Source organism: Pelmatolapia mariae, linkage group LG3_W (assembly GCF_036321145.2).
Source record: "Pelmatolapia mariae isolate MD_Pm_ZW linkage group LG3_W, Pm_UMD_F_2, whole genome shotgun sequence".
Lineage (NCBI taxonomy): Eukaryota > Metazoa > Chordata > Actinopteri > Cichliformes > Cichlidae > Pelmatolapia > Pelmatolapia mariae.
The window spans coordinates 36,983,421-36,996,495 of NC_086229.1; positions in this window are offsets into that span (position 1 = coordinate 36,983,421).

The following is a 13,075-nucleotide window of genomic DNA, read 5'->3' on the forward strand; positions in this document are numbered from 1 at the left end:
GGGGGGTGTTAATATATGCGATTAGCTACATGAAATGTGCTCTTTTAGGGCTACTAAGCAAATGTCTACGTGACCTTTACCTAACAACCTTTGTGATAAACTTGTTTACCGACTTGCTCTCTTGTAGAACATACAGACTTAGAAAAGGGGAACTTCAGCTCTGAGTTTAGAGCTTGTAATTAAATGTGGGACTTGAAAAGAGGAAGCAAATTTGGTACAGGACGTACTTGAGATGATCAGACGAGAGAAGGAGAAGGTCAGGAATAGTTTAAACTAAGATTGAGAAATTAAATGGGGTAAAAGGGGGTGTAGAATTGAGTAGATTGAGGAGTAGCTTCAGGGCAGCTCACAGCCTGGCGTAAACGCAAGGTGCTGTCACACAGCTTAAGTTATTTGGTTGATTTATCTTATGACAAAATAATAAGGAAATATTAAAAATATACAACACGTCGAGGAGATCTCTTTTGTTATATGCCTCTCTGGAGCTTCTCTCCTGATGCTACTCCACCAAAAGAAGTTCATTTATAGAGACTATGTCAGCTCCCAAACAGACAACAACAAACCAAGACTAGCAAAAACAATGTAAATATAAAGAATAACAAATAAAGAACAATACAGAATCCAAATCTGAATCAAAGAACAAAATAGTGAAATGTGGATTATTGGGTTTTTCTTTGTATATATGAAGCATTTGTAATGTGTAGCGGCTCATTATCTGGTTATATGTATTTTAATAATGAAGGCTTGTCGAGCAAGGCCAGTTTTTACTCACAAACAAGTGCTCAGCCAGACTGAAAAACAGGAAGCTTGAGTGCACAAGGCATATTAATAAATATAGACACAAAAAGAGGAACTCCCCATATAAACAACGTTCAAAATGTGTGAAGTATAAAGTACCGAAATAACACTATATAAGTCACAGTTGATGATTCTAATGTTAGAGAGCTCTTGCAACTGGCGTCTGAGCTGTGCAGAGGTCGATGTTGGTCATAACAGTGATGTCTCTATTTACAGGTTGAGTTCATTTTATACACAATGCATAACTGTGCTTGTTTAGAGTTAATGTTCCGTCCAAAAGGGTTTTAAGCTTCACTGGTGAGAGTGTCCAGGTGATACATGTTGAGGGAAGATGAGAACATAGCAGGTGAATTGCATGCACGCTTACAAACACACATGATTTATATATAGGCCAGGCCAGAGGCCTGGACTTGATGCAGCTTTCAACTTTACAGCTCCTAATTTGCAGGAATGGCGTGGAGTGTAAAGAATGAATGCAAAACATGCTTACAGACACAAACATGACAGGGGTTTATTTTACAGGGTAAAGGTGGACCACAGGTTGCTTTGTTTCTGCTTAGCAACTACTGAGGTAAAAGGTGTTAAAGATAAATATGCAATAAGCGAACAGGAAACATGTGAGGGTGAGCCGGGTGAAACAAAATGTTGTAGATAATGGAAACTTGTCTAACTGGTATTAACAGTAACTTTTGCATGTTATGTATATGCTTGAAGCCAAAAGAGGCGTAAATTCTGATAGAAACTTTGAAGTGTGTTTTTTAGCGGAGAGTCGGGCTGACATGGGGATGGTGTGTATTTTACTGGGGTTGTGTTTAATAAAACTAAAAGCGTTGCTCACACACATAAAGAGTATTGAGATTGAATAAAGTTAATATAATGGATAGAGCCCAGAACATGATAATATATAAGTGAGATCAAATGCAATGTATGATTTCACTTTTATTGGGAAATAATCAGGTTAGAAATGTGAGTAACCTATGTTTAAACTGTGAAAACACTCTCCACATACATTGACTGTTTATATTTTGCAGGGTACTCCAGACCCCTTGTCTGAACACGGAGGCCAGTCCAGTCCAGCACTTCCTGAGACTGTAGTTGCTAAAACGGGATCGGTAAAAAGACAAAAGTGCGAGGTGTCAGGTAAAGGTGATGAGTGTCTCAGCAGCAATAATGGCATAGAGTTGAATTATGTTAAAGGGTCTACCAGCTCATTCACGTTTGATTTGTGTAACGTCATTAAGTGTACAGGAGCTAATAGTAGTTGGAGAGCGTATGATGTACAGGTCTGCAATCACCCCATGATATGCTTAGGTAAATTTAGTTGATCCAAAGTCTAAGCCGCTCGCAGAAAGTTCTATCACCATTCTGACTGATCAGATGCTAACTTTGAGAGCAGTAGCTCAAAAGCAACAGGAACCAAAAGGGAGAGTACTTCTGACCACAGATTACTCTAGACTGAGGCTTAAGGATTTAATCGAGCGTGTCACTGGTTTCAAGGACAGTAACCTCTGGCTTGATTGGGTGGCTCAAAATGCTAGAGAACAACATGTATCTGATTATGTTGCCTGTGCTTTAGCCAGGCCACGTTTGTCTACAGAGCGACTGGGAGCTCCACTCATGCTGATTAGAAACCAGGTAAAGACTATTCCATAACACAACTCGCGAACTTTAGCTGCCAGACATAAGAGACAGATTTTGGCCAAAAGAGGGACCTAGGGTACACATGTTTATGATCCTCGCCTAAACTCACCGACCTGGGTAGACTCCATAGGAGTGCCTAGGGGAGTTCCAGACGAGTACAAGCTGGTAAATCTGATAGATGCAGGATTTGAGAGTATATTTTTTGGGTAACGCCTAATCAAAATTTTGACCGCATTATGTTCACTAAAACCTGCTGAGACTCTCTAACCTCACCAGGGACGCCATGATGGGGTTGGAAGAACAATTGGGTCCGAGTTTGCTGATGGGAGTGTAAAATCAAATGACCCTTGACGTGAGAGGGGAGGCGTATGCGCCATGTTCGGAGACATGTGCTGCACTTTTATCCCTATTAATACTGCCCCAGATGGCTCAGTAACCTGAGCTCTGGTGGGTCTGAAGATTTTGTCTAAACCAATGCATGAGCACTCAGGTATCGAAAATCCGCTGGCGTCCTGGATGACATCTGTGTTTGGACAATGGAAAGGTGTGGCTATGTCAGTGATATGTTCATTGGCTGTATTTTTGGGAATGTTGGTCATCGCTGGTTGTTGTATCATTCCTTGTGTAAGAGGACTGTTGGTAAAGGTAATGGGTTGTGAACCCTGGCTGGGTTGAGGGCATCTATAGGATGAACTTAGAACCCATAGAGCCGAGCAGGGAGTGATGCGACACGAAGTGCGGTGACATTCCTGATTGGAATGTCAAAAGAGGGAATTGTGGAATTACATGGATTATTTTACATAACCATCATCTTATCATTGCATTAATTATCATTTCATCAAAGTGTTTATTGAAGCTGCTGGCATTATGTTATAATTTATATTATAGGGGTTATCATAATCAAATATTAACATTTTTATTACAGGTGCAGTTATAACTACTGTAAAATGAGTGAGTTAAATATATATATCATAACTCATATGCTGAGTATATTGGTACAGTAAAATAGTAGCTGAGCAAAGGCCTGAATGTATTCAGCTTCTTGTGGTATTTGAGTTTGCTTAGTTACAGGTGACGGAAGGATGTCCCGTCCAGGGTGACCTCAAAGGCCTTAGGTCATCACCATATTCGGAAGAGTATGCCACAAGGAGGAACCTCTATGTTACATTTAATTCTTAAAATACCTGAATGTTCTGTACATGCAAATTATGTGCTTGTAAACGCAAGAAGGGGCGTCACAATACCCTGATGTTATAAAAGCAATTTAGAGTGTATTTTGGGTAGAGATGTACAACTGTTTTGCAGTTTACACCTCTCCACGCAGCGTGCATTCATTAAAATCAATTGTTTGAACGACCTCTTCTGGACTATCATTGTTTTACTCTCATCCTCAATTTCGAACCCGTAACAATACATAAAAACACACTCCAAAAATAGAGTCCTTGAAATGTACAAAATATTATTAAAAAATTTGAAAAATTGAGACACCTTGGCCTGTGGTACAATGTATACAATGTATGAAAAGATCTTTACTGCAGATACTACTTTGGCTCTACAGATTTTTTCTTTTCTTTTATCCTATGTCGCCTCACCTTGAGGCTGGCAAATCTTTCGATCACATTTTGGTGGTCAAGTCTCTCAAGCATCTTTCTCAGCTGACATCACAGCCAGGTGCTGGAGTCTGCTTTGACCCATGGTCCTTCTCAGCCAGGTATGGAGCTGATGAAAGACATTAAAAGACCTTTCACAGCTACAGCTGCTAACTCGGTTTGTTAGGGCAACCGGAATAACAGTTTTCAGTGTGGGGAAGATCTGATTATCCAGAAGATTGTACAATGTTAACATATCTGGGATGGCACCAGCCTCACTCTTGAGCTTCAAAAGGTTTTTGGCAACCGTGACTTCCTGTGACTGAAGCTCAATATGGTAATGCAGTGCCAGGGCTGACAACCCAGTTTGTTTTGCAGATTCTGTACAGCAGCTTTAATATAGGGAGAACACAACTTCAAGATTGTGTGAGTAAAATTAGTTGTTGTTTTTTTTTCTTTGCCAGTTTAACAGTTTCTGCCTGTTAGTATTCCCTGTCTGTTTTCTTACCTGGTTCTTCCTGAACTTGTACTTTCTCCTCATGTTCTCCTCTTTCATCTCTCCCACTTTGGACTGACAATCATACTCAAATAGATTGTATTCAATTAGATTAAAAAAATACTATTAAGATCACTAATAAAAAAGTCCTCTCTCAGTGTACTTTCAACCAAAAGGCAAATAACCAAACCACATGAACATCTAATAAAGGATATAAATATTGAAACACTGATCCAACATTATCCTTTATTGATGGATCATTTGATCTGATCTCATATAAACCTGGCTGTCTCTCTGTACACAAAAACACACACACACACACACAACAGGAGCTATAAGGTTAATGGGCATCCAGTCAGTTAGCTAGTTAGTACCTTGGGTTCAATATCGGCAAATATAACAAAATAACCAGTTTTTCTCATTACATTTCAAACAGGACAGTGGTAACAACAGCAGGATATGGACAATGTTAAGTTTTAGATTTTAAATAGGCTGTATACATTTCAATGGGAGCAACAGGACAGTCAAGTATCGCTGATTTTACTACAGAGCAGGACGGATTGTAGGGCAGCAAACATAGTTGGGAAACACGCTTTCAACTCTGCAGGTTACCTGGGTGTAAGGTTTTTCAGCTAAAAAGAAACATGGCCTGACTCCTACCTAACTATATAAAGAGTAACTGAAGGTTAAATGCAGCTAATATGTCCTGTTTTAAGGCAGGCGCTTCCACCTCTGCTCCGCTGTGTCTCATCCACCATCCCTCTGGCAGTAACGGAGCTAGAGCCAGAGCAGGGGAGAGCCAAGCTGGAACAAACCATTTTGGAAGTGGGGTATCTATACTTTTGTTGTTAAAATGTTCCATCTCAATTACGTACTGTATGCTTTTTATATTTTTAGTAGTGTGTCCTACAAACAGCAAACATTGTCAAAAAAGTAAGAAATCTTTGGGGGTGCTTTGATTCATATGCACCCCCAAAAATGGGCTAAAATCGCACCTGAATCAAAATGATCAATAATATAAATTATACTCCTTATTAAAATCCTGATCACTGACACTTCTTTGTTGATCATAATTACCTGAATGACATCAATTTCTTTCTAACTGAACTTTGATTCTAAAGTTAAAGGCCGTTTCTCAATAAATGTACTTCATCATTTCATCATATGTCATCATTTACAGATCAAGTACGTTTCAATTCAAAGTATGTATAAAGCCAGGTGTGTAAGTTCATCTCTGGATGTTTGTGAAGCTTCCCTACGTTAAGCTTGACAACTGATATATGACGCTCAGACGTCTGTGCGTTGTCATTGCTAAGTCTGTTTGTTTGTTAATTCCAACCACAAAAATGTTTACCTGCAGCACAGTTTGTTTTTTCTTTCAAAGTAAAACAGTGAAACACTTTTTTTCATACTCGTGTTAAGTTTTGTATAGAAATGACGTCAAATTCTGTGTCAGGTTAAATGTGATAGAAACAGCTTACACTGACCTCCATCCTGATAAAAGATGAGTGCCAGAAAACCATGTTTGCATTTATGGTAAATGGCCTGTATTTGTATAGCGCTTTTACTAGTCCCTAAGGACCCCAAAGCGCTTTACACATCCAATCATCCACCCATTCACACACACATTCACACAGTAGTGATGGCAAGCTACATTGTAGCCACAGCCACCCTGGGGGCAACTGACAGAGGCGAGGCTGCCGGACACTGGCGCCACCAGGCCCTCTAACCACCACCAGTAGGCAACGGGTGAAGTGTCTTGCCCAAGGACACAACGACCGAGACTGTCCGAGCTGAGGCTCGAACTGGCAACTGTCCGATTACAAGGCGAACTGCCAACTCTTGAGCCAGCAACTCTTGAAGGTGAGGTCTAAGGAGCTTGGAAAGAAAAGCATATGGACTTCTTTAAGTTGCTTGAAGATGTTTCACCTATAATCCGAGAAGCTTCTTCAGTTCTAAGGGTCAAATGGTGGGGAGTCCCAGATTTAAACCCAGTGGGAGTTTCCCCCCAAAGAGGGACAAAGGACCCCCTGATGACCCTCTACCTAATCACATGAGCCAAGGTGTGAAAGTGGGCGTGGGTCCCAATCAGCCAGGGTTTCGGGTGAGCTCATTGTGAAACCTGGCCCCACCCTATCATGTGATTTCCTGAGGTCAGATGGCCCAGGATGTGACTGGGCGTTAAGGCGTCTGGGAAGGGATCTCAAAACTGGATTATAGATGGCAGACTGTTGGTGTCGTAAGCCAACGTCTGTTCAAAGATGGCCGCTCACAGTGGACGTAAATGGCTTCTTTCACTCCTCTTTCAAACCATCTGTCCTCTCTGTCCAAAATGTGAACGTTGGCATCCTCGAAAGAGTGACCTTTGTCCTTTAGATGCAGATGGACTGCCGAGTCTTGTCCCATGGAGGTGGCTCTTCTATGTTGTTGCGCTTGTGAAATGGCTCTTTGGTCTCTCCGATGTAGAAGTCTGGGCATTCCTCGCTGCACTGTACAGCAAACACCACGTTGTTAAGTTTGTGTTTAGGAGTTTTGTCTTTCGGGTGAGTTTTGTCTTTCACCCGAAAGACAAAGTTTCAGATGGCCCAGAATGTGAGTGGGAGTTCTGTCTTTCACCCGAAAGACAAAACTCCTAAACACAAACTTAACAACGTGGTGTATGCTGTAAAGTGCATAAGATCAACAGGACCCTGAGAGCCTTCATCAGGAACTCAATGGGGATGTGGCGGACAACACTGGAAGTCACCATCAAGTGCGGGATATCCCAAGGAGATGCTCTGTCCCCACTGCTGTTCTGCATAGGCCTGAACCCCCTCAGTGAGATAATTGACAAGACTGGCTACGGATACCGACTACGGAATGGAGCAATTGTCAGCCACCTCCTGTACATGGATGATATCAAGCTGTATGCCGAAGTCCCCCAAGTTCAGTACCCTGAGGCTGTATGCTAAGCGGAAGGAAGGGGGCCGGAGACTGGTGAGTGTCAGCACCACAGTCCAGGATGAAACAACAAACATCCAAGAATACATTGGGAAGATGGCTCCAACTGACCGAGTGCTCAGTGAATACCTGAGGCAGCAGAAACCCAAGAAAGAGGAGAGAGACGAGGAACCATCATGGAAGGACAGGCCAGAAATCCTACCAGTGGCTGGACAAAGCTGGACTGATAGACAGCACAGAGGCACTAATCATGGCAGCACAGGAACAAGCTCTGAGCACAAGATCCATAGAGGCTGGGGTCTATCACACCAGGCAAGACCCCAGGTGCAGGCTGTGTAAAGATGCCCCAGAAACAAGCCAACACATAACAGCAGGGTGCAAGATACTAGCAGGCAAGGCATACATGGAACGCCATAACCAAGTGGCCGGCATAGTGTACAGGAACATCTGTGCCGAGTATAACCTGGAAGTCCCGAAGTCAAAATGGGAGACGCCCCCAAGGGTGATGGAGAATGACCGAGCTAAGATCCTGTGGGACTTCCAGATACAGACAGACAAAATGGTGGTGGCTAACCAACCGGACATAGTGGTGGTAGACAAACAGAAGAAGATGGCTGTAGAGATCGATGTAGCGGTTCCGAATGACAGCAATATCAGGAAGAAGGAACACGAGAAGCTGGAGAAATACCAAGGGCTCAGAGAAGAGCTCGAGAGGATGTGGAGGGTGAAGGTAACGGTGGTCCCCGTGGTAATCGGAGCACTAGGTGCGGTGACTCCCAAGCTAGGCAAGTGGCTCCAGCAGAACAACATCGGAGATCTCTGTCCAGAAGAGTGAAGTCCTGGGAACAGCTAAGATACTGCGCAGGACCCTCAAGCTCCCAGGCCTCTGGTAGAGGACCCGAGCTTGAAGGATAAACCGCCCGCAGGGGCGAGATGGGTGGGTTATATATATATATATATATATGTACATATATATATATATATATATATATATATATATATATATGTGGAGGGTGAAGGTAACGGTGGTCCCCGTGGTGATGCTGGGTGTTTTGTATATATATATATATATATATATAGTCTAAAGAAGATGTCATTAACGTTAAATCAGAGGTGTGTCCGAGCTTGAGGGATAAACCGCCCGCAGGGCGGGCGGTTTATCCTTCAAGCTCGGGTCCTCTACCAGAGGCCTGGGAGCTTGAGGGTCCTGCACAGTATCTTAGCTGTTCCCAGGACTGCGCTCTTCTGGACACAGATCTCCGATGTTGTTCCCAGGATCTGCTAGGAACAAGCTAAGCCCAAGCTAAGCCACCATCCGAATTGCTATCTAAAGGCGAAGAAAGATGCCCAACGGATTTACTTTACCAAATGGACCATCCCAGCCTTGCCGTAATGGTCTATTTGATTCACCTTTTATTGTTTATTTTATTTTATTTTCACTTGCTAAATACTTGCGCTTGTATTTAAAAGGTTCCTTCATGTAATGATCTGCTAGAGCAGTGGTTCCCAAACTTTTTTTGCTAGGCCCCCCTTTGTTTTACAAGAAAAACGTGCCCCCTTAAGTTATTGCCCCCCCCCCCCCCTCCCCCGCATGCACAAACACATCCTCCAACCACACACACCCATATTTTGCTCCATCGCGGTTTATGTCACACCTCAAACATTTAGTAAAGTATGTGCCTTTTTTCACGTCACGCTGTGCGCCATGTTATTGTTTACAGGAGATGAATTGCAGAATGACCGATACAAAATACTGTTAATCTGACTATCTGCAGTTTTTACAGGCTTACATACACACACACAGTTACTGTCCCTCCATTTAGAAAGGCAGAGTGTGATTATTTTACGTGTAGTTGTTTTCTGTGTAATAATATTCAACATTGTTAACGATATGTTTTAAAAAAAAATGCCTTTCTGTGCAAAATGGGTTTAAAAACATAAACAGCTGTAGGATACTGTTTGTCCATGATTTAGACAGGGGGGAACAAACTGTGGCAGGATCAGCCTTATGTTATTTGTATCCCACTGTAACTTTACTCTATAAAGAGCTAACATCTCCAAAATTTCAGGAGTAGTTAGTCATTTCAACAAAGTGTTTGTGAACTAAAAATCAAGAATGTGGGTTACTGTTTGTCCGTGATTTGAACAGCCCAGCGCTGCTCCCGATGCAGGGAAAACCAATTCTGCAGGGGAGACCTACATTGTGCAGGTGAAACCAAAGGGAAGATATGCTTCACCATATAGTCTTCACCATATTTTCTAGTCTTTGGCTTAGAATGAAGTTGGTTTGGAAACATGCTAGCAGTGTCCAAGTGTTGTTTCTTTTTGTTTTTTTCCCCTTTTCATACCCCCTCCCCCTGCAATGGCTCTGTTCCCCACACTTCTTAGATTCTCAGATTAGTGCCTCTGTGCTGGATCACTACTGGGCCCCACACTTTGGGAAGGTCTGTGCTAGAGGGTTTGGGGAGCCACAGCCCCGTCCTCCAGGGCATGAAGTAGGTATGGAGAAGATCAAGACTCCAGACATCCAGAGGCCCTCAGAACACAAGAGACCAAGGATGACCAACAGAGGGGCAGCCGCGCCACTATCCCAGAAAGAGCTGAGGAGAGCCCCAAATGAGGCCCCAGGCGACCCTTAAGTTATTGCTACCCATCACTTCCTCTACCTTATCCTTGTATTTTATTTTGATTCTGATCTAATCTCATTCCTAATTTCTCTAACTTTCAAGATATTCAATAAAAACATTTTTCATTTTATGAATCAGCCTCATAAGAGCTTTTGAAGACCATGGTTTCTCCAAAAGTTGATTCTGTTCCTTCTCAGCCCATTGTTCCTTCAGTGGGCTGGTTTCAGTCATAATGCAAACGTACTGCTTATAAAATTGGGGAAACCTGCAGTCAGCTGAGACTGAAGAAGTCACTTGGATGAATGATGAAATGTTTGCCCTACAAAACATCCAGATGAACAGAATCAACTTTTGGAGATTTACTTACCTGGATGATTGTGCATGCATCAAGACATTTAAACCCACTTTGGCAAGGACTGCCTAAAGCTTGTACGTTAGTATGAGCAAACAGCACACAAGGTGGCACATTACAGGATCCACCTGAGATTCAGCATCAGATGCCAACAAAACAGGACTATTCCTAAAAGCCTGCAAATGAGCTCTTCATTTAAAGACTTCTGGGCAACAAAAATCCTCCAGAAGGCACAGCATCAGATGCTTAATGAATGGGTGAGGCAAACAAATTTCACCATCGATGTGTTGAAATGTCAAGAGGAGTGGATCCGACAGAGACTTACAATGCTTCTAGATGAGAATACTCTTAGAAAGGTGTTTGACTTTACTGAGAAGGCTCCATCTAGCACGGCACAAGAAGTCTAAAACCAGGCAACAAAGGAAGTTTGACTTACTTGTTCTATGTCGGAAACCACCGTATATACGTTTACCCTTAGCCAGCAGTTTTAAATTTCCTTCAATGTCGCCTGTTCTGGCCCCTGGAAGACAATTGACTATGGTTGCCGGTGTCTCTAGCTTCAAATGTCTGAGAACAGAATCACCAATTACCAGAGTTTGACCCCTGGTGGGTGTGTCGCCGAGTGGGGAAAAACGGTTAGACACATGAACAGGTTGGTGGTGTACCCTTTGGCTTCTGTTTAGGACTATGCTTCCTCCTCACCGTCACCCAGCCGCCCTCTTTCCCCAGCTGCTCGGGGTCTGCCGGGTAACAGCTAGCGGGGCCTATGCTATCTTCAGCTGCACCAGCTACAGGGGCCTGGCTAGCTACGGGTGAATGAAGGGTGCGAAGCCGAGTCTCCAATTCAGTAATCCTGGCCTCCAGAGCTGCAAATAAGCTACATTTGTTACAGGTATCATTACTGCTAAAGGAGGCCGAGGAGTAACTAAACATCTGAAACAATGAGCAGGAAAGTGCAGGAGGGACAGGTGAAGTAGCCATGGTGCTAACGAGTCGGCTACGAGCTAAGCTAAGCTAGCAAAACAGTACAGAGTCAGTGAGTAAATACTTTGGCTATAAATTAGGTAGTGAGTACACAGAAAGGGTGCTTCGGATGTAGCACGTGAAGATTATACAATGAAAAATTTATGTATCAAAAGATTTTAATTAAATTGCTAAGCAGCTAAGCTACTCAGAAACACCACTGTGTTTGAGCAGGAACAGGAAGTGATACTCTACCACAAAGCGAGCGAACACCAAGTGACAGCGCCACCACAGTAATGAAAACAACATTATCATCCTTCCGGCAGACAAGGGTGAGTGCACAGTATTGCTAAACCAGAAAGACTATCATGAGAAAATTTTGTCACTACTCAGTGATGAAAATACTTATGAGCCGCTGAAATGAGACCCAGGAAGTGGTTACAGGAAGAAGGTGATGGACTATCTGAAGTAGTTATAACAAGACAAGGCTACTGACCAGACCTCATACCACAGGCTGTACCCAGGGGAGTCTACAAGTCTGTATGGTTTACCGAAAATAGATAAAACAAGGTGCACCTTTAAGACCGATTGTCTGCATGATCAACTCGGTCACCTATAACATCTCTAAGTTTCTGGCTTCGATCCTCAACCCGCTGGTGGGCAGCTCTGAACACCACACCCAGAACACCCTGGGTTTTGTTGAGAAGGTGAGAGATGTCATTATGGAGGCAGATGAAACCATGGTCTCGTACGACGTTACATCTCTCTTCACTTGCATCCCAGTCACGGAAGCGTTGGAGGTAGTCCGTAAGAGATTACTGGATGACACCAAACTCGGTAACAGGACCACTCTCAGCATCGACCAAGTGTGTTTGCTTTTGGAACTGTGTCTTCATTCCACCTACTTCACATACAAGGGTCAGTTCTGCAGGCAGAAACATGGGTGTGCCATGGGTTCCCCAGTTTCACCCATCGTGGCCAATTTGTACATGGGAGAAGTGGAAAAGAGGGCTTTGCTATCCTACCCTGGAACACCACCAAGCCATTGGTTCAGATATGTGGATGACACCTGGGTGAAAATCAAATCTCAGGACGTACTACATTATGACAGATCACATTAAATTGGTGGACCGACACATCAAATTCACCAGGGAGGATATGAAAAGTGACAGGTTAGCCTTCTTAGACTGGCTAACCTGTCTAAGAAAGTTCCCTGCTTCCCTCACAGCCTTCTTCCTGTGAGGGAAGCAGAAGAACATCACATCAAGAAGGCCCTGAGAAAATGTGGTTATCCCAGGTGGACTTTTGTCAAAGCTAGGAAGGCGCCAAAAGAAAGCTCCAGCCGATCCAGGAGAGAAGGACAACCGCTGCACAAGCGAAAACCTGGTCTACCCCAAGGATTGGGTCCTCCGACACAAACGGAGTAACATAGTGTACGCTGTTAAAGCGGATGGCACAACACAGAAGAGCTACCTCATCGGGCTTGGACTCTGCAGTCTATTTACATCTACAGGCCAGTGGACACTCTTTCAATGATGAGGATGTACACATCCTGGACAGGGAGGAACGCTGGTTTGAGCGCAGAGTCAAGGAGGCCATTTACGTGAAAAGGGAAAGACCATAATCGAATCGAGGAGGGGGCTTAAGGTTACATCTTTCGCCATCTTAT